This window comes from Pteronotus mesoamericanus, unplaced genomic scaffold, assembly GCF_021234165.1.
Source record: "Pteronotus mesoamericanus isolate MK-2021 breed Mesoamerican mustached bat unplaced genomic scaffold, CSHL_Meso_final scaffold_54, whole genome shotgun sequence".
Classification (NCBI taxonomy): Eukaryota; Metazoa; Chordata; class Mammalia; order Chiroptera; family Mormoopidae; genus Pteronotus; species Pteronotus mesoamericanus.
This window is the reverse complement of record NW_026555321.1, coordinates 1070876-1093239: the sequence shown is the minus strand read 5'-3', so window position 1 is coordinate 1093239 and position 22364 is coordinate 1070876. Positions and strand designations below refer to the sequence as shown.

General features: G+C 47.0%; 1 protein-coding gene across 1 annotated transcript in view; it reads left to right on the top strand.

Moving 5' to 3' along the window:
- The first annotated feature begins 1255 nt into the window (after nt 1-1255).
- The window catches only part of MYRIP (myosin VIIA and Rab interacting protein), a 210430-nt gene continuing 189321 nt past the window's right edge, over nt 1256-22364 (top strand). Inside the window, exon 1 of the mRNA XM_054595556.1 lies at nt 1256-1481. The gene's annotated coding sequence lies outside the window, so the exon portion shown is untranslated. The remainder of the gene's footprint in view (nt 1482-22364) is intronic.

Below are 22364 nucleotides of genomic sequence, written 5' to 3'. Positions count from 1 at the left end.
TTTGTTCTGTTGGTTGGTTTGCTTGTTTTTTCTGCTGCGGACAGATCAACAATCGGGCAAGCCATTCACTTCGTCTGCGCAAACTTAAGCTCAGAGAACAGCCTCCCTCAATCCATCGTCTTGATTGAGGATTCCCAGTGTTTTAGGGAGCATCAATGAAGCTCCACAAACGTTTTATTCTGATGGAGCGACTTCCATCCTGCAGCTAATATTGACGATGTGTTTTCACAGTCCAGTAGTTGGAGCTGAGGCAGTCCACTGTCTTAAGAAGATTCCAGGCCTTGTGCCTGATGGATGCAAACGCGCCATGAAGCCCTGGCCTGCAGCGGAACCTTTCAACTTCCAGCCGCTCTTCCAAGACCTGGAGCTCCTGGCCTGGGCCCGGATGCGTCCCTCACCCGCCGCAATCTTGAGGCGTCCTTCCACCATCGCGGGTCACTAGCCCCTGGGTGCAGCACCGACCGGGCTTCCAGGGATTTGGCCGAGCAGTGGCCCGGGACAGCTCCCCAGCCCAGCGCGAACCCAGTCTGTGCGTGGAACGAATGAGCGTCCCTAGCACAGTAAATTCATGAGAATGAAAGGAACCCAGACCACGTTGACTTTAAGGACCCAGGGGCTGACTGTTAAGTGAGGGAGAAGTGTATCTGGAGAAGCGCCACGCAGCCTCCAGTGAGGCTCGGGTGGGAGGGCGCCCACAGTCCGCCCCGCGAGCGGCAGCTTGGAGCGGAGGTTCCGGTGACCTGTCACTGTGCGGTCAGGAGAGGGCCGGGCCGGCCCCACCCCCCCCGGGTGCCTGGGGGCAGCGGACAAGAAAAGCCTTACTTCGAAGCTGGGAATGACCTGAGGTCTCGTCTGGGGGCTCCGGGGCTGCGGCCGGGACAGCGCACTGCGCCGCAAGGGAGAGCCCAGGAGGGGGCGCGGATCCCGGACCGGGGCTCGCTCAGCCCCAGCCCCGCCTCCTCCCGAGGCGCCCCGCCCTCCCTGCGCGTGCCGCCCGCGCGCCCGGGGAGCTCCAGAGCCACCCGCGGGCAGGCAACCCCTGCCCCGGCGCAGGCGCCGTCGCGCACCGCCCCTCTAGCCGGCGCCCAGCCTGCGCCCCCGCCCCGCCTCCGCACGCGCCCCCACTCGGGGCGTCTCTGATTGGCCGGCAGCTGGGCCAGGGTGTCAGCGGCGGCTGCGGCCAGGCTGGCCCTGGGTGCCTGCGGCACAGGCGACTTCCTCGCAGCCGCTGCCGCCGCGCTCCCGCCTCCAGGCTGCTCCTGAACTCCCGCTGCGGCTGCGGTTCTGGCGGCCGAGCCCCGCGGCGTTGCAGCTCAGAGCTGGCGCGCCGACCCACCGGCGCCCCTGCCTCGCAGCTGGCAGCTTCCTAATACTCGCGCCGCCCTGCGGCAGGTGCCCCAGACACCCTGAGGCGCGGTGGCCCGAGCCTGGCCACCATCGATGACCCAGGTCACGGACCTACTCCAGCCTGGCTACCGCGTGTGAGTACCTCCCCTCCCGCGGCTTTGCGCCACTGTCCCTCTTACGTTGCGGCAACTTCAGGGGTGGGTGTGTGGAGGTGTCTCGCACGTCTCCTCACGCCCCGTGCGGGTCCTGAGCCAGGAGACTCGGCAGGGCCAGTCCATCTCTGCGGAGGCGTTTGGGGCGGGGGGTTGAACTTGCTAGGGCATCGTCGCAGAGTGGCAACCTCCCCTTTCGCCCGCGGCCGGGGCTGGAGCTCGCCTCTGGTTTTCCCTGGCGGTTTCCGATCCCCACCTGCCACGTAGCTCTTGGGCTGCGGTTCACCGCGCACCTACTACGCTACGGGCGCACCAGCGGGGCGCCTTAAACCGTCGAGCAAGCGCCGGAATCAGCTCCACGCAGCTGACTTGACTCTTTTGGACTGTTAATTTCTGTAAAATGGGGCTAATCAGGGACTCGCTCAAGGTCACAGCTGGTGCGCGGAGTAAGAACCTGATTCGATAGCCTCCGGCCGGGTCCCCGTACTGTCTGGAGAGGGGCGCGCTGTTGCAGGGTAGAGGGGGAGGTGGTTACCTCAGCTTCATCCCAGTTTGTACCCCACACTCCCTTCCCCCAACTTTGCCTTATTTGAAGAGGTGGGGACCTGATCCCAAGGGACCCCTTGGGAGACCTTCGGGGTGAGCAAGTAGAGGAGCGATTGCGCGGTGGGAACCCTTGGACCTGCGACATTTGCAGTATCCCTTCCATTCCCCGTGAATCTGCTAACGTCTCGGCAGGGTTAGGGGAATTTACCAGGTGCTTCTACTCTTAGATCCGCCCTGCTCCGTCTCCTCCCAAACAAGCCCTGGCCCCGAGGATACGTGTCGGAGAGACTCGAACAGCACACGTCAGTGGGGGCCCAGGGACTTCCTAAGAGAAGCGGCTGGGCTCCGGGGTCGGCTTCCCCGACACTGGCTCCCACCAGCCTTTAGAAATGCCTTGAGTTTGGCTCCTTTTCTGCTCGGTCTCCCTACCCCGTGATCTGGGTGTTTCACACTTTCCCAGGGGATTGGAGTCCGGTCCTAGGATGTGCAAATGTTGTCAGCTGTGAATCTTTTTCTCCAGATCCTTTGGGGCAGCTCCTTTGGGGCTGGGAGCGGTTGTCAGCACTTCGGGCTGGGGAGAGGGTTGCCCCTCATCTTTTGAGGCTGTCATCCTCTTTCTCCAACTCCGCCCGCCATGCCCCAGCTTACTGATGAGATGACTGCTTGGTTTTGTGAAGTCTGACATACGGCTTTGAGCCTCAACTTTTTAATCTATGAAATGGATCAATTCCTGTCTTTTAGTCTTCCCAGGGCAGTTGGGGTTCAGGGAACGTGACAGATGTAAAAGTGGAAGGAAGATAGTCCTGGAGGAACTGAACTGAGGGTGGAAATGGAGGCAATTTTTTATTTATTTATTTATTGTTTAACAGCAGGGTCTCGGCCCTGACTCACAGATCTGAAATTTCTTCTTTCCTGAGAAATTTGGTTTGGTAAGACTTTGAAAATACTGCTTTCCACCCTCATGTTCTTTCTTTCCTGGCCGTGGCAACTTAAACCAACAGTGGTATGGATTGTCTCCTTTCTCCCTGCCCAGAGGGACACGAGAGTTCGTCAGCGGCCTTGGCCTTGAGTGCAATTGATTCAGACCGACTGAAACACCTCGTAGAGTCCTGAGCATCCCCCTGGTTTTGCTCTCCTGGTTATTAATGTGTTTTCACGGACTTTTGTCTCAAAGGCAAGTGAAGGAGGAAAGACTGGCCAGACCTTGGTGCATGGATTTTAATATCATATCGGAGTGTCCGTGCACTCGATTTTCAGACTGCACAGACCAGTGGAACTCATGCCCCGATTAAGACCTAGAATATTCCCAGGCTCCCCATTGCCTCTGTAGGTGCTGTCTCCCAGGGGTGACCTCCGTGCTGCTAGGTTTTGTCAGGTGGCTTTAATTTTTATGGCTATTACTATTTATTTTATCACGTTAGTTTCAGAACAAAAATGAAACTGCTAGATGATTTCCTACTTCCTTTTTTAAAAACTGTAGCCAAACCAAAAGTAGGTAGTTAGACCTAAGCCAGTCCAGGAAGCTAGAAGGAAGAATTCAGTCTTGAGACCTGGGTGGACTTTGAACTGGGTTTCCCCCCCCACCCAACACCCCGATCGTTGGTTCTTGAATGGTGTAACCAGCCGGACCCCAGGTATAACAGTGCTGACGTTATTAAATGGAGGCTGGTTTGTTCATAGCGCCTTTGAATAATGTAGATCTGAAATAGCATGATAATAAAATGTGAATGAAGAAAATACGTGAATGGCTTCTCTCTTGAAACATAAAAATGGAAATAATTTGAATTCCTCAAAGTTAAAAATTGGTGAAAATCACAGAATTTCAAGGCTGTGATTTTATACGCTGTTTGTGCTGTTGCCACACGGTGGCGCCACATTGGCGGGAGAACTGAAAAGCCCACCGTCCTTTCCCAAGCCCTCGGAACGGGATCGCAGGAATAAAATCCGGCCCTTTAGGATCTCTAGAGGTGATTTCCAAACACTGCGGTTTTCCCAGGGTCTGGCAGGCAGGCCTCCCCTCCGATGCTTGCTAAGTCCGTGGCTAGAACGCGAGCCCAGGGTTTTAGGAGGGCGGCCTGTGGGTTTGGGCAGGTGGAGCTGAGACCCCATTGCCTTCTCTTTAGCAGGATGGAGCAGCAGTGCGTCCTTGGAATTTTAGAGAGGGTCAGTTGAGAAGCTAGCTTAGGTATGTTATGGTCCTTTGGGTGTCATTTCACCCCAGAATCCCCCAAAGGTGTGAGAGAAGGAACTCTCTTTTCTGGGGCTGGGAGATCTTTCCACAAAGCGGTGTCCGCGGTGAACTTGAAGAATAAAGAGGCCCAGCTGCTGCCGAACTGCTGCTGGGAGAAATGGCCCTTGCCTCCCGCAGTACAGGCGCCAGGTCGCCAGGGGAACAGTCAGGGGTGGGAATGCTGTATCCAGCGGTGACAACCTCTTGAGAACACAGCCAGTGCCCTTCGCCTGTCCATCACCTTTTCATTTTACTGTCAGTGTGACGGAGGTGCTGTTTAGACAGTTGTACTCAGGTGGTGGCTGCCACGCCTGTTTGCTAAAGGTCTTGGGTATCTGCCATGTGCTGGACACTATATATGTATTCGTTTAACCTTCACAATAGGAGGAAGGTGGCTTTCCTATTCAGCGGTCCCCACCCTTTTTGGCACCAGGGACCGGTTTTGTGGAAGACAATGTTTCCACGACGGGGGCTGGGGGAGGTGGGGGGATGGTTTGGGGATGATTCAAGCGCATTGCATTCAAGCTCACTTCCTGCAGTGCAGCCCGGGTCCTAGCAGGTCCGGATGACACCCGTCTGTGGCAGGGAGGTTGGGGACCCCTGCAAGAGAACTGGGCCTTGAAAATTAAGCACTCTTTCTAAGTTTATACGCTATGTGACCCAGAGCAAGGATTGAGCCAGGTCTCTCAGACAACCTCCCTATGAATTGTACCTTCCTGCAGGGCGCAGGAAGTCTTGCCTGTTGCTCTGGACCTTCCTGGCACCTAGCATTGTACTTAACATTTAGTAGCTACTTAGTCTAAGTATGGGATTGTCATGAAGGGAAGATTCTCTGCTGAGCAAGAGGGAAATTCAGACACTGAAGAATGAGAATTTGGGGTTGAGTTCATACACTGTAACCTGTAACACTGGGACTGAGTGAGTGCCCATCATGTGTCGTTTTCTTTCGTGTTTAAAATTTTAGGTAAAGGGAGGCCTGCCATTTAGTTTTGTGATGTTTTCTTTTCTCCTAGTATTGTTCTTGACATGTGTTGATCGCCTACGTTGATAACTGCAGATGTGATATTTCTTTGATATCCCAGAATTTAAATCCCCATTGATGGATGAAAAAGACTTTTTCCCTTTTGCTAGTGTAAACACTATTGCAGGGGATATCTTGATGGATATGTACGTGAGTGTGCCTAGGGTATATACCTCCAGAAGTTGAATGTCTGGGTAGTAAGATTCTCTCATATCAACATCTGTCTGTTACTTCAACTCTACTAGGCTTTGCAAAATGCCCTCTGAAGGGATTGTGCCACTTACTGGTCCCACTAGCGCTCTGTGGGAGTTTCCTGGATCCCCGTAGCCTTGATTGTGCCTGCTGTTAATCAGATGCTCTAATTTTGGGTAATGTGATAAGCATGGAATATATTTCACTGCTCTTTTACTTTTTGTTTCCCTTAGAGATCTTAAAAATGTATACATACTTTGACTTTCAAGCTTTCTTTTCTATGCATTGGTGTTTTTTACTAGGTAAAATTTTAGATCTTTAAACTCATGAGAAATTTTTATTTCTGTATAGCGTGAGGCAGGGATCTAATTGTTTTCCATATCGTAAACCATGCTATTATTATTTAATGAATAATTAACTATTTCTTATTTATTTTGCTGCTATCTCTGTCATAGCACAATTTCTGTTATGTATTTGGATCTGTTTCTTAACTCTGTTCTGTTATTTTTGTGATTCCTGAGCTAATATCATTTTTATTTCATTATTAAGGCTTTATGATAAATCTTCCCTTCTTAGCCTTTTTCTTCAAAATTATCTTGGCTATTCTTGACCATTTAGGCTTCATCATGAATTTTAGGATCTATCTTAAATATTCCTTCCTATGAAAAATACTTTTATCAAAATTTGGTAAAATATCAAATAAAATTATTTTCTTATTTCTTTTTCTTCAAATATATTGCTAATCAAATCTTTTAAGATCCCATTCTTTACTGTGACATATTGATCCCCATTTTATGTGGAATCACTTTAAGGGACTTTTATCTGGTACCAGATATCTGTGAATAATAAGGACCATGTGGATGTAGTTTTTAAAGCAAAAAGGGTCATTTTTTTATTCAACAACACATGACCAGCATTAATATCAATAATTATTCTTCTGTCATTTTTATCCTCCTAGTAATCTATTTCATATATATACCATAATTTATTCAACAAAATCATTCTTTTAGAACATTAAGCAGTTACTTTTTATTGTAACTTCATCTTTGTACATATTTCTATTTGCTTAGAAAATTACTTTGTCAAAATTTGTTTACTTTAAACATTTTTGTGATCCACATTGCCAAGTAACCCTCCAGGAAAGCTTATAAATTTATTTCGCTCCTGGTAGTGTCTGAGTGTGCCAGACCCCTGTGCTTTGCCAACGATAAGTATTCATCAACGTTGCCAATTTCACAGGCAAAGGAAAAAACCCAGAATCTTGTTTTTTCACTTTGCTTTTTCTTTCCTAGTGAGACAGAACATATCTTCATATTTATTGGCTCTGCACAGCAGACTTAACTAGAGAGTTTTCCATAAGTGTTGTTTCTTTTACTTCCTGTAAAAGAAACTTACATTATCACTTGGTGTTTTTAAGAGAACTATCAGATTTTTTTTATACAGATTATGTTTATATTTTAACTGTTAAGTATCATTCCATCATATGAAAATGCCATATTTTATTAATCTCCTCCTCCATGATGGACATTTGATGGCGTCTGTGTTTTTTAGCTATTTTTGGGCTGGCCAAAAAGACTGTTATGTTTTTCTGTAAGATGGCTCTAGTAGCGCTTAGTTGTCTTTAAATCAATTCAAAACAATTTTGTAATAGATTGTATTGTGGCAACCGTCATCTCAGTGTGCATTTAAAAAAAAAACATCAAAATTGGTGAATTTTTGTGTGGCCATTTTAATATTGAAGATGGTAGAAGATAGACAACATTTTTAGTGTATTATGTTTTATTATTTCAAGAAAGGTAAAAACACAATTGAAACACAAAGATTTGTGCAGTATATGGAGAAGTGCTGTGACTGATTGAACATGTCAAAAGTGGCTTTGTGATGTTTCTTGGTAGTGTTGACATGTTGGCCAAATAATCATTTGCTGTGGGGCTCTTTTATGCACTGGAAGATGTTTAGCAGCACCCTGGCCTTCTACCCGTTAGAAGCCAATAGCAGGAGAGAGCCAACATACTCAAAATATCCAATTCAATAAAGTTATCAGTGAAAATGAAAAAGGTGTCTTTTATTTTACTGAAAAAATGTAATGGACTTTTTTGGCCAACCCAGCATATAGATGTGTGTGGTAACATCCTTGAACTATATTTAGGCACATGCAAAAGAAATTCTTGAGGATATATGTCCAGAAATGAAATTGTAGGAACATAGTTTATATAAACTTAAATTTTGACCACTTGGTACCAAATTGCATTCCAAGTTGGCTATACTCAAGTTTCCAGAGCAGTGTGTGTGTGTGTGTGTGTGTGTGTGTGTGTGTAGTACCTGTGCATTAGGGACCAATAATACTAGGGAAGGAAGAAGAAAGATGTTAAAGTAAAAAGTACAAGGTCTATCCAGAAAAGTATCCAGCCATGTAATATGTAAAATAGAGGCATTTATTGAAGAAAACACAAGAAACATTGTGCACAGGACAATAACACCTCAGTCCCATTCAGAGTAGGCACCTTCAGCCTCACACGGTTCTCCCAGGTCCCTTCGCTGTTCAAAACACTCTGCAAAGTCCTTTGTTGGGATCACCATCCGCTGCCCTGTCATATTTTCCTGAATCTAACGATGGTCTGAAATCTCTTCCCTTTCAAAGTTGAGTTTAGCTTTGGGAAAAGCCAGAAGTCACAGGGTGCCAAAGCTGGGCTATAGGGGGGCTGAATCACCTGGGCGATTTGATGTTTTGCCAGAAATCTCTGCACGAGATGTGATGCATGAGTGGGTGCGTTGTGGTGATGAAGCTGCCAATCACCAGTTGCCCACGGCTGCAGTCATTTTCGTTGTATTGAAGAACAGTGAGGTAGTACTCCTTATTAACTGTGTGGCCTGGAGGGGTGTACTCATGATGGACAACGCCTTCCCAATTTAAAAAAAAAAAAAAACAGTTAACATGGTTTTGATCTTGCTGCGACTCCTCTGGGCCTTCTTCAGGCGTGGAGAACCAGGTGACTTCTGTTGGGTGGGCTGGGCCTTTGTTTCCGGATCATTGCCTTAGACCCACCATTTAACTGCAGTTAAGACCTTCCTGAGGAAATCTGGTTCATTGGTAGCAGTTTGAATAGAGTCATTAGCAACTGCAGCACGATGTTCCTTCTGCTCTGGTAGCAGAAGCCAAGAAACGAATTTTGCCATGACACGCTTCAGGCCGAGATCCTGTGTCAAAATCTCAGACAGAGTAATTTTGGGAACCCCCAGACCAGCTTCCAGTCCTCGCACTGTCAGTCGCCGATATTTGTTGATATCAGCCTGTACGCATTCAACATGCTCGGGCGTTCTGCTTGTCGCAGGCCTTCCAGAGTGTGGATCACTTTCCACAGATTCTTGACCATCTTTGAAGCATTTGTGCCACACTTTTATGTGTGCTGCACTCATAGCATCATCCCCAAAACCCTTCTGAATTGTCCGAATAGTTTCTGCGAAGGAATGTTCAAGCTTAACACAAAATTTGATGCAGATTCGTTGCTTTACTTGCTTGGTCATTTTGAATGTCACACCCACGCAGGACACATAATCTCTCAATGGGGATCTACTGCCCCCACTGCCTAGTACAGAGAAGTCGTCATTGTTCATGCATGTGCATTACAGCCCGCTCTCCTTGGCTGCCAGGTTATATCGATGTCGCACGAACCGTTCTCGTTATATTAACAATGGCTGGACTTTTTCCGGACACACCTCATAGATATGTATGTATGTTTGTGTACGTGTAAATAGCCTAAAGTTCATTTAGAAAGCCAGAGGTTTATGACCTTTTCATTTCGAATTTGCATCATATAAGTGATTCTATATGAGAACATAATAGGCAACATCATATAAATATTGACTTAGCCTAGGAGAATTGGTAAGAGTTTAAGTAAAAGGTCAGCTCTTTCGTGGTGCCTTTAATCAAGGCGGACTGCAGGAGGAGGTGAGCACCTGTCGAGGACCAGGAAAGCCCCTCGGCCCCGCTCTGTACCCCGCCATCCCGCGGCAGAGTTCCACCATTGGACAATTGTTCCTTTTCATCGTGCCTTTTTTTAAAATTAAAAAGACCTTGGTTGGGGTAACTCTGAAGTACTAATGGACCGTGAACACTCGAATGTGACTGCGTTGTGATCAGTTGACAGTGACAGGAGGGTCAGAACAACATGAAACCTCCAGAAGGTGGGGGAGGCGGCGGAGGGGGCGGGGGCGGGGCAGGGAGGCTGAAAGATGCTCTTGGCTGGAGTCCTGCTCACTGCAGCGCTGAGGGGAACCTCACTCACTTCAAACACACTTCGAGAATCAATTCTGCATTTGTGTAAAGAGAGTAAGGGGAGCTATATGAAACTGCCTGAATGCTGTTTGAAAAGCGGTTTGGGTTTTGTATTCAACCATGGGCTATTTTTCCCCGTTACCTTTCCTTGGTAATTATGAGTTAATTTTTTTTTGTATATATTTATGCATCATCAGCTGAGGAAAGAAAAGCACTCCATGGAACGTTGTCTTGTGGCTTCTTGTGATTTACAGCCGAATGCGCCTGATGAGACAGACAGGTGATCTGCAGCTGGGATGCTCCAGTCCATCCTGCGGGCTGACAACTTCATCTCCCTGAGCAGACACATGGGAAAAGAATGCAAAGAACGCAAGACACATGAAGAAGGGCGGGTGCATAAAAGACAGGGGTGCCCATGGCCCCAGGATCTGCTGTGGCTCTTTGTCAAAGTCCCCAAATATTCTTCTGGCACTGACTGGCCAGATAACAATGTCATTGTATATGGTTCTCCCTTATTGGTATGAAATGTAACTACCTCCAAGTGTCCAAGGGTTATTTACTAGACATGGAAGCCTAGATATCACTGGAGAATAGGAAATAACCCAAACCTCTTTAAATTAGGTTGTTTTTTTTTTATCTAAAGACACCCCAATCTACATAAGCGGTTGCTTCCAGCCCCCAACCGCTTCCTGACCTCCTCTCAAAAACCCTTGTCTTAAGCATCACGTCACTTTAGCTGTGTAGCTCCAGCCTCAGAAGATATGGCAGGGGCTGTCTTTCTGTTTGTGTTACAGAAATGTGGGTTTGTTGTTTTGCTTCTTTTGAAAAGCCGTCTATTGATCACTAGGGACTTTGATTTACTAGAATGACATGTAAACAAACAGGAGTATTTAAGATTGTTCCCTTTCTTTCATAGCTAATTAGAAGAAAGATAAAAAGTGCTGTTTTGACAGAATCCTTTGTTGAAAGTCCTTTAGAAATTCGCTGGTAACGCCTGGTGCCCCTCCCAGGACTGCAGATCCCGCCATCTTGGTGCCTCAGTGCCCGAGGCCCCCAACTGTCCCTAGGTGTTTCCAGCTCGGAACCCTTCCTCCCACAGCGCTCAGGTGCCTGATGCTTGCTCTTCGCATCCCCACCAGCCTCACTTCCTGCCTCAGTTTCCCTGCCCTCAGGTCGCTGCGGATGGCGGATGGTGATGTGGTGCTGAACTTCCCCTTCTTGTCTATACATGCTCCAAAAGCGACAAGGAGAATGAAAAATAGAACACCAAACACCATTTTTGACAAATCTGGGAGATGATTCAAATTGTTTCCCGGAAAAAGGCGGAAGGGCTGCTGGAAGAATCAAGGTCAAGCCGGGGGCGGGGGGTGTGGGAGGAGGCTCTGCGTGTCCTGTCAAGACCATCTCTCTGGATGGCGAGGCTTCTCAGTGGGAAACGAAGCCCAAGTCCCTTCTAAGTCACAGTGGGACAAGGAAGCTTGTAGAGGTGGCCCCCACTTCCTGCCACCCCAGCTCAGTGCCTTTTCACTCCTGCTCTTGATCCATCACACCAGAGTTGTTACAGGCTCTTTACAGACTTTCCATAGAACCAGCTCTGCCTTGAGTAGACTAGGACTCTTCCCTCCCTGCCCTCAATTCCTGTCCCCTGGCCTCCAGGGCCACTTCCCTTTTGTTTTTGGTGGCTTAAGCTCCAGCCTCTCTGTCACTCTGCAGCATGACTCCTGCATCCATCCTGGCAATTTCAATATAGAGGTAGCAGGTCCTTGTAACATCCTGGCCTCTCAGATCCTCGCTCTCCTTTGCTCCAATTTCCTGTCCTCCGCTCACCCTGCCACTTGTTTCCACAGATGCAGACAGACGTTTTCATTCCCTGTAATGGCCAGTGATGCTTCGTGCGTCATGTTTTCCGATAACCACCTTCCACCTTCCAATCCTTTCCCTCTCTCGCTCCAATCCTAACAGTCTCTCCATGCACTTGACTTTCAGTCCATGATCCCTGGTACCTGGGGTCCTCTCTTTCTGCCTTTTCCAGCTTCTTTTTCATGGTCTGCCCTATAATCAACTATTTGAGCACACCCTCTATTCACTTACGCCTCTCAGGCAACATCTTCCTCGCTTGGCAGAGGCCCACGCTGGCTGACGCCTCATCCCTGCCTCCTCCTGCATCCCTGCTGCTGAACGGAGCTGCAGTAAGACTCACAGAGAGCTGACTGGCCTCACGTGGCCATAGATGTCCGGCAGGCCCTTCGCGCTGCCTGATATTTTCCCCTGGTCCTTGCACTCTCCTACTCCCTTATTGACAGGTTCACATTTTCTCCATATCCTCAGACATCCACACCCCCTCTCCACCCTCACTCTTACACAGAGTCCCTGCTCCCCGTCTCACTGAGAAAACTGGACACCACGGGGCGAGGGGGGGGGCGCGCCGGGAGACTTCCAAGGACTCGCTCCACCCTCAGCCACCAGCCCACACCTATTGCCATATACTCTGCCTTTTGTTTGGTGACTCAACACTCGTATCTTAAGCCAGCCCCACCTCTCCCCAGCCCCGGAGCTCACCTTCTGGAATACTCAGGGGTACTGCCGCAGTAATCCTCTCTATCACCAGGTTTCCTCTCTATCACGTGATTCTCATTGGCTTACAAACAGCTACTTCTCTGCTCTTAGAAAACACTCTCTCTTCAACTCACTTCCACTGCTAGCTGTTTCATTTCTCTGCTTCTCTGTTTATAAATACTGCAAAAACAAACAACAGTGGTCTAGACTCACTATAAACGCTCTCCTCCCCTTTGTTAAACCCACCCCTGCAGGTTGCCAGCCCAGTTTCCTCAGCTTCACAAGGAGCTGTGAGACCACCACCTTGCTGAATACAGGGTCTGTCCTCAGCCAGGCGACCCCTCCTCCTTGATATACTTTCTTCAAAGGCCTGGAGGATGCAATCTTGATTTTCCTTCTAACTCGTGGTAGCTCTTTCTCCTCTGTCTAGTTGGTTCTCTGTCTTCTATTTGACTTGTTAATGTTGGAGTGACCACAGCTAAGTCTCTGACCCCCCTTGCCTTTTATTTTTATCCCCTCCCTACTGACCTTATCTTATTTCATGGTTTTAAATACTATCCATGCCAATGATCCCCAAATACATATCTCTAGGCTGGGCATCTCCCCCATAGTCCTTGAACAACCTACTCGACATCTTCTCCTGGATGTGCAATAATCATCTTCAAATCAACATTTCAGAAGCTGAATCCATGATCTTTTCTCCAAACCTATTCCACCTGCATTTTTTCCTCATTTTAGTTCCTTAGATCCCAATCAATATAATCAATATAAGAATTACTCATGTGTTGTATTATCTTTTTTACACTAATTTTTGGAATCTAGTGCATATTTTTTTAATCATGGCACATCTCAATTCAGATGCGAAATTTTAATCAGAATTACTTGATTTGTATTTAGATTTGAAACACACAGTTTAAAAGTACACCCATGTACCCAAGTCATTCTAAGTAAATGTAAATGTCTTCCAGTAGTGGGATTACATATCATTTCATGGGAAAAGTTAGGGTTATTTTGCATAGCATCTAGCACTCTTTTGGTCAGAAGGCAGTGAAGAATTTGGTCCGGAAGACTCTCATTTCTGCAACGTTGAGAGGGAGAAATGTTGGAATGCAGAAAAGAATAAGCGGATCTCCAGGAGGGAGCTCTTGCTGCTCCTTCCACACCCCCACCCTCTTGCCCAGGGCTCATTTCTCTGTGTCATTGGTGCACAGCTTTTGTTTCTTTGTTTGATTTTTGGAAATAGTTTCACCGTCCCTCTGAACAGAGAAGAACGCTGGTTACAACCCAGAACATAGCTGTAGCCACCTGGCCTTAATTTTCTTCAAGTGATTCTTCAGATTCATGGAAGAACTCCTCCAATAATGACTTTCCCCTGGAAATGGATGTCTGGTAGTGTTTCCACTCTTCCTGCTAGAAACGGGTGAGAAATTCACTTAATTACCAGACGGAAACACACAGGCTGAGATCTTATATTTTCTCCTCCCAGACTCATTATTGTGAAGGCCTTGGAAATAGGCTGTTAAGACTTGGGAGCACAGGCATTCAAGGCTTTCTACTCACATCAGATAAACCTGATGAAATCAAAGAATCTTAAGAAAATGCCATCAAGCTGTTGTAGCATGGGCACTCCGGAGCACCTAGCACTCCTCTCTCAGGTAGGGGCTTACTGGAAGTCTTCCTGTCAGCAGCAAACAGAGTTTTAAAAAAAACCTTTATAACACTGTTTTAGGTAATACAGTGCCCCCAGCAAGTCTGCACAAATAAGACAGTTCAATACTAGACATGTTGTCATCTGAGTCCATTTTGCTCACTCCAGAGGCTTCACTGTGTAGCTGTTGCCCTTCAGCAGATGCCTGAAAATGCATCTCAGGGACCTTAACATTCCTCACCTTAGACCTAGTCATTTTACTTCTGGGAATCTAGACTAAGGGAAAAAAATCTTTGGTGTGGAAAGCCCTTTATGCACAAAGATGTTTATCAGAGCTCTCTATGAGACAGTCGGAAATTGGGGTGAGCGGAGATGTGCAATGCTAGGAGCTGGTCAGTAAGAACATCTAGTTAATATACCGTAACCATTAGGGATGATACGTAAAGATGATCACGCTAACATGGAGATACACTGGAAATACAGTATTCAGTGACAGAAAGATGCTGCGTCTACATATCATAGGACAGAAACAGCACAGCACTTACAAAGCGCAGGGGAAATGGACTTCAATGAACTAACGTGATAGCACTGGTTGTGTTTGTGTGATCGTGTCAGGTGATTAATTTTCTTCTATGACATTATCCTATGTTTCCAATTTTCTTAAATGGGACGGGGGCGGGGGGGTGGGCAAGTGCTGAAAGCGACACACGAATGCTGAAGGAAGCAATGACAGGAATGAGAGGGGCCGAGGGCTGTGCCAGGCTCCTTCTGAGGCGCTGGGTGGGGTGCTCCCTTTGGTAACTGCTTTTGCTGAATTGAGACTTCAAAAGAAAGAGATGGCAGAAAGGTGGCCCGGGGAAGGTGCCCTGGCCAGGCCGGGGGGTGGGGTGCACATTGTCAGGAGGTCGCCTACCCCGTCTGTGGAAACTCAGAGCAGGACTGCGTGCCTGAGTTCTGGGTCCGCCTTTATCTGGCGTATCTCTGGGTATATGTGGGCACTCAAGCTGTGCTCGTTGACTTCAGGATCCATGGGCACAGGCCATGACAAATTTCACTGGCCATGTTGTGGAAAACTTACATTATTCTTTTAGGGTATTAGCTTTGGATTTTGAGGGGGAAAATGAAGAAAACATTGTTTTTCATTTCTATCCAGTTTGAATTAAATATTCATGGACATGGCTACTGAATACTGAACGACCCTGAATCACTTATTAAAAAAAATCAAGCTACAGCTCTTTTGGTTAGCTTATGAAGAGCTCGGTAATCTCGTCTATGGAATTCTGTAGCACACCTTTAATTATGCTTGGAGTAGCTACCTTTAATTAAAGTATGTGTCCCTGAACCTCCTGCTGATGGAAGATGTATGGCTGAACATGCCGTGAATTGGGCTGCTGTTAGAGATCATGAAACCATTTCCCTCCTGCTATGGTACTGAACTGGAGATTTCTTTTTTATTGCCTAGGACAGCTTCACTCTCCTCTTTGTTATCTATTCAATAAGATATTATCTAGGATAACATCTCTCTAATGTTTTGCTTATATACCTTTGAATATAACCACAGTTTGAAAGGCCTAGCAAGCACACTGTCTTATTGTAAGCTTTTCTATTGGAAACTGTTTTCCTTTTGAAAGTGTACACTCCAGTCTAGTTTAAACATTTATTTCACCTTTTATTATATTGAGGCTTCAAAAAAAAAAAAAAAATAGAAGAGGAAGAAGAAGAAAAAGAGGAAAGAAAAAAAACTATTTATTACCTTTGGGCCTTGGGTCATTGAAAAACCACAGCATGAAAGAGTCAGGTTGGAGAGGTGTTTTGAAAGTCATCTGGTCCTGAGGTAGAAAACTGATCCTTTTACCAGGAGAGGCAGGGCAAGGGCGAGACTAGTAAATTCCAGGAACATGAGTCCGTGGTAAAGCTTTTTTGCTGTAAAATGAATTTCTTGGTCAATCACAACATTGGGGGACGGGCTATGGCCATGAATTAACAGTTTTGTGAGAGACGGAAAGAAGTGCAGGCAGCGGCATTACGGGCAGAGATGGCGCATGGTTGTGTGTCTATTCCAGGAGGACTCACTGTCCCCGTAGGACCGAGGGGTCCGTGTGATCCCTCTGCCACCAGGCGCTTAACGGGTTTCCTCCCTCCACATCCCGGGAGAAGCTCCGCACTGGCTCTGCTGCTGGGGAGGCCGGCAGAGGGGACGCCTGTGAGGCTGGACCCAGCGCAGCCGTGAGGAGGGGCCCGGCCACCATGCCCGTTTGGGACGAGAGCTCCCTGAGGAAGCGCTGGGCAGGAGGCTGCCTGGCCTCCTGGGTGTCATCTCGCTTGCTTGATTATTGAGAACTTCCACGTGGACGGCAGATTCCATCACACTGTGCTCCTCTGACAGGCCCACCACCGCAGACCTCTTTTCCAGGAGTCCTTGTCACCGATCTCCCAAACCTGTTCTTTCCTGTCCTGCCATACTTTTAGTGACTGCCCGTGAATTGATGTAGGTCTGTTCTTCCAGGCATCTCTCAGTCCAGACAACATGGAAATCAACATGCTGCTTGAAATCCTGCCTACCAGAAGGGTTACCCTTCCCTGCTCCCTTTCAGAGCCACCCCTGAGGGGGACTGTAATGCCACAGCTGTCCCCTTCTGGGTGGTGGTAATAATATCTCCTGGGATCATCGACAGATTGGGCCTGGGGTTTTTCCTCTTATGTTGTTTGATCATCAGGAACTTCCTATGAGGACATACGTGTGGACTGAGAGAGAGGAGACAGAGTAGCAGACACAGGAGACATGAGTCTGAGTCACCTGCCCATGCTGCTTGAGCCTGACTTCTTATGTACCATTCCCGCTTGACATCTACCCAGCCCAATAAGAATCTCAGGGTAGGTGGTCACATGATCACCTGATGTTCCCTAGTCAGGCATTCAATACCAGAGCCTCACAACATGCGTGAACTGTTTCTCAAAAGGAGAATGGTTATCTGTAGAGGAGGGTGTGTCTATTTTAACACCCTTAGGAGCCTTTGAAGTGCCTCACCTAGAGCTTCCCAGGGGCCCTCTGCGGCACCTCTCTTTGCTATGGACACCGACGTCATTGGATCTCTTGGGTCAGGCACCAACCAAGGGCCAGCACCAAGAGCGCTGCTGCCTACACTTGCTACACAGCCTTCCCTTGCTCTGGGTCCCGCTCAAAACTGGCTGCCTTACAGTTTACTTAGTATATGGCTGAAAGCAGCACACTTGTATGTTTCACTGTCTCATCTCCCAAACCCAAAAAGCCCACCAAGCTTCAAGTCTCTCTCTTTCTTTCTTTTTTTTAATTTAAAGGCTAAATAGTGAAGATGATTATAATAATAACAATGAAACAACAGCCCTGGGCTGTCTAGGACAATCCATTAGCAAAAATTGCCTAGGACGGCTCTGTGTGTCCTGGTCACTTTTGCATTCATTGCCACGAGAGCAGTAAATTCTGCCTCTCATGCCAGGTGCCGCCTTGGGAAGGAGGAGGGAGAGGGAAGGAGCCACTCCATTGGGGAGTTGAACTTTGAACGGCCTGAACATTTTCCAGGAGGAAAGAGTTCATCAGAGAGTAAATCAGTAGGGCTGAGTCATTTTTCTCTGCGTTCTTCTCATCTTAGAGCTCTCTTACAGACCACACAGCGGCTTCCACTTACTGACCTCGGTCCTGTTCACTTCGCCATCTTCCCAACTGCTCCCTGAGTGACCCCAGGGAAGCGCAAAGGCTGTGCTTTCCATTACTCACCTGTCGGGGACCCTGCAGCGGCTCCCAGGGCCCTCAGGTGAAGCCTAAGCTCTTTAACACGGCTTCACAGTCTCCCTCTGCAACCAGGCAGCGGACAGACTGAGGAATAAGCACATCTCTGAGGGACGCCTCGGTCTGCAGCCTCCTCTTCCTCCTCACCTGGCTCACCTGGCCCACCTGGCCCCGGGCATGCTAACTCCTGGGAACCTCGCCATCTCTGCTCGGCACAGTGGCTCACAGCCCATTTTCCAGGCAGCCCTTACCACGCTGTCCCTGACTGTCCTTATTGCAGGCGGTCCCAGCCTCTACTCAGTGACCGTGTGGGTGATGAGAGCCCTCTGAGGTGTGCATACTAAAACCCCAGGCTCTGCAGCTGTTATTTGCTTTTGCTATAATTGTGGTGTTTACATATAAATTGATACTTTCAAGTGAGTACTTAATAATTTGCTCTCTTTGGAAGGTATTCTCCATTTCTCATCTACGAATAGTTGTCTTAATCACTTTATTTTGAGAACAAATGGAACAGTAACTTTTAGCCTATCATGTTTGATCATCAATTCAGAATTGATGAACTAGTGAGTTTTAATGTATTTTTTTTCTTAGTCTTATGATCTCCATTATAATTATGTGGTCTAGTTCCAAATACAGCCAGCTGCCAGCTCTTATCTTGATGCACTTTTATTACAGACAGAAGAAGTGCACCAGACTTTTATATAGTAGAGAGAGCAAAAAGCATCATTATCCAGGTGAAACTGAAGAGGAAAGTCTCAGTAGGCTGAAGAATTGTGCATTTTTATCGAGTGTTCATTACACTGTCCTCTGTGCAGGGGATCAATGTGAACTCACCCAAAGTGGGCAAGCAGACAGCGGGGCATCACTGGGCTTCCACTCTGTCCAGAGCCTCAGAAAACAAAAGCAGGGATTGAAGGCATGGCTCTAGTTCAAGACGCAGAGAAATGCACTGGGCTCTAATGTAGCTACTGGGTTTTGGTTTCTTTTAAGTGCAATCATTGCAGAGAAAGCCAGAAAAATGTCGTCATGGTTTTTAAGCAGGTCATTTATTTGCCAATAGCTTATCGTGTGTGTGTGTGTGTGTGTGTGTGTGTCTGTGTTCACCAGAATTCTCCAGAAAAACAACCAGAAAGATGTGTGTATATAAATACATGCATATGTATACAATAGAGATATTTATTATAAGGAATTGGTTCACATGTTTACGTAGGCTGACAAATCCCAAGATCTGTATCTGGAGGGAGAACCAGGAGTGCCAATGGTGCAGGGCCTGTCCAAAGGCCAGCAAGCTTGAGACCCAGGAAGAGCTGATGTTTCTGTTTGAGTCTAGAGGCAGGGAAAAGCCAACATCTCAGTTTGAACACATCAGAGAGGAAGAATTTTCTCTTAATTGGGGGAGGGTCAGCCTTTTTGTTCTATTCGGGCCTTCAACTGATTGGATGAGGCCCACCCACATTAAGGAGCGCAATCTGCTTTATTCAGTCCACTGATTCATATGATAGTCTCATCCAGAAACCCTCACCCACAAACCCAGCATAATGTCTGGCCAAATATTTGGGCACCTCATGGCCCAGTCAAGTTCATACGTACAATTAACCATCACAGTGTCAGTGAGTGATCTCAGAGCCCAGAGTCTCTGTAGTGATGTCCGTCCCTCATGCCTCCATGCACAGTGTCAGCAGTGAAGATCCCCCGTGAACTCTGCTGTGCAAGCCTGGGTGTGTGGGGAGGCACAGAGTAAGGGTCTGATATGCTTCGTACTTTTCTGTATAGACCAGAGCTCCTCAACCTTTGCACACTATTGACATTTTGGACCAGATAATTCTTGGTTGTGCATCACATTTAGAAGAAACCCCTAATTTCTACCCACTAAATGCCAATAGCATGCCCCCAAGGTGTGACAACTAAAAACCTCTCCAGACATTGCTGAATGTTCCTTGGGAAGCAATATAGCCCTTGGCAGAGAATCGTTGGTTCTAACTTCTACTCTCTTAGCACTTAGAATAGTAATTCTTTTTGGACGAACCTTTCTTTGCAACCTCCACCTTTCAGGCTTGCACTTGAAGTGTGGGAGTTATTTATATTCTTGAAATGTGCTGAATATGCTCTAGTGTCTGATGCTGGTTTGACAAGGCCGCTGGCTCAGAGTTCAGTGGGGCTGACCTTTTCACACGAAGCCATACCTGCTACTGAAAGCTTGCTATCACTGACTGGGATGTAAAGATTTGTTTATTGGGACATTTGGCAAAAGACAATCTGTTTCACATTCCTTAGTTTAGTCCACCATGTAGGTGTGATATGAAATGGACATTTTCTTTTGGAAGTAAAGACTATGTTTATGTAATAATCTAAGATATGGGTTGGATGATGTTTGAGCCTTTCAAGGAGACTGGGATGAGTTGTGCTCTTTGGAGGCACATTGGGCAGGTGACTGACTTTGGAACAAGACCAATGTTTATTCGAATGGCTAGATTTGTAACCTTGGGTAAAGGACTGAACCTCTCCAAGCCTGTTTCTTCAGAGGAAAAACCACTTTATTGATGTCTATTGCCTGGTTAGGTAAGGATTTATATAGGGGTTATTATTTACTGTGTGGTTTCTTTTTTGGTTTGTGAAAAACTGAAATCAAATATGTTTCTATCATTTTCCCTTTACTTAGAATATTTATCTCCTCCTCCCCACACAAAAATCTCTATTCTAAAGTTTGTATCTGTCCCTGTGTTTTATAATCCCAGTGTTATCTAGTCAATGAATTAACATAGTTATCTCTCAAAAGCTTTATGATGTATACTTAGTAACAATATTGATATTCCCAGGCTTTAGCTTAAAATGCCGAGAAGGTAATTCCCACTCCTCTGCAGGTGAGGAAGCAAACGGCCTGTCATTGATTCACATGATTATGCCAGTTTGAGTTCTTTTTATGGCAAGGACATTTTTGGAAAGAGACGTAGAGGCTTCAGAGAGAAAGGAACAAGTATGTCTCAAAGGATCTTGGTACTTGGTAGTGTGAACAGATGAAGGACCTCTTTTTGGAGGGAGCTTGGGGAGTATTCAGGTCCAACTACAAACAATATTTGGGTTACTTGTTACTGGATTCAAATTTTCAGGAGGGTAGTCTTGTTGGCCTGGCCCAAGTCCTGTGCTGATTATTTTGCCTGGAGAGACTAAAGCTTCAAGGTGGATGTTCCACCAAAACCACATGAAATGAGGCAGTGGAAGTATCCAAGAATGAAGTTAGGTGGTGTTACCAAATTGTGTGTTGGTGGGGGTGGATATTGGGCAGAGGAAAATATCATGTGTCTGTTCTCGAGGCACAACTTTATGAGAACTATTTGCGTTGATCAAAGCCTGGCAGGTGGAAGCCACTTTGATGTGAACAGCATAAACAACATGCTTTAAATTCAGAGGCTATGAGAAACCTCTTCCCGCCCTTTAAATCTTTTAAAATGTTTGGTCAGTGCTTGGAAATTCACCTGCTAAAGATTTATAAAGGAGTAGGTAGGACGGTGGAAAGGCATGCCATCCGAGAGATGGTTTTGGAGTTTAGTGGAATTTTGATATATGTCTTTCAAGAGAGATGTTTAAGAATTCATTCCGTTTGAGTAGAGAGGTAGAGAGCATAGAGCCCAAACCCAACTTGGGTCTGACTCCACCTCGCTGACTTCCACTGGCATTACATCAGACAGGTGTTTACTCAAATTAAGCATCAGCTTTATCATCTGTAACATGGGACCAATGATTCCACTTTTCATAGCTTTACTACTGTTCAATGATACTATTGACAGCATGTCGTGCATCCTCTGATAAATCCAACGTGCTGATATCCCTTCCCCCAACTTCTCATCACCCTCAAAAACCATTTTTTCAATACCTTGACTGGACTTTGAGGACACGAAGACTAACAACGGCGTACGGTCCCTGCCGTCAAGGAGCTCGTGTCTGGAGCAGGCGGTTGAGGGCTGGCAGCGCGAGGCGTGCTAAAGCAGAGGGGCAGGCAGTAGAAAGTAGGGGCACCCAGACTGGTCAGGGGAGCTTTTCTAGGGGAGACATGGACCCTGAACTGGGGGAGCGGCATGGGCGGCATGACTAGGCAGGACACCTGAAGCACACAGTGCTTGGGGGACTGCAGGCGCTTTAGCATGCCAGGCGATAGCCTTGCCCAGGGTAAGCACAGGGGTGCTGCTGGAGAGCCAGCCGCTGTCACTCAAGTAGGAGGGGCTTAGGATCTCAAGCCAGGAAGTTTTGTCTTTTCCTGTTTCTAGAATACCTCTTTAGCAAAGTGCAGCTCTTCCGGATATCTTTACTTTGTCCTAAAAGAGGGAGGGGATACCTGGTGCAGACTGAATAATGTGCAGGGATATGGATGTCAGGACAGGCTGGATCAGGCAGCATCAGACATCATACCTCCTTACCATAAGTTAACAGCTGGCATGGCACAGCGTTCTCCAATGGGAGATAGATGAATAGTTTCACTTAGCTAGAGCTAAGACCGAGCTTGATAATAGATGTTTCTTCCTGGCTATAGGACTGTTGTAAGGTTAGTAAAGATTTTTGTGTTTTAGTCTTTAATTTTCAGAAATGCTTATCTGAAAGGGTATTTTAATCAGCATTCACATCTTTTCCCCAAATC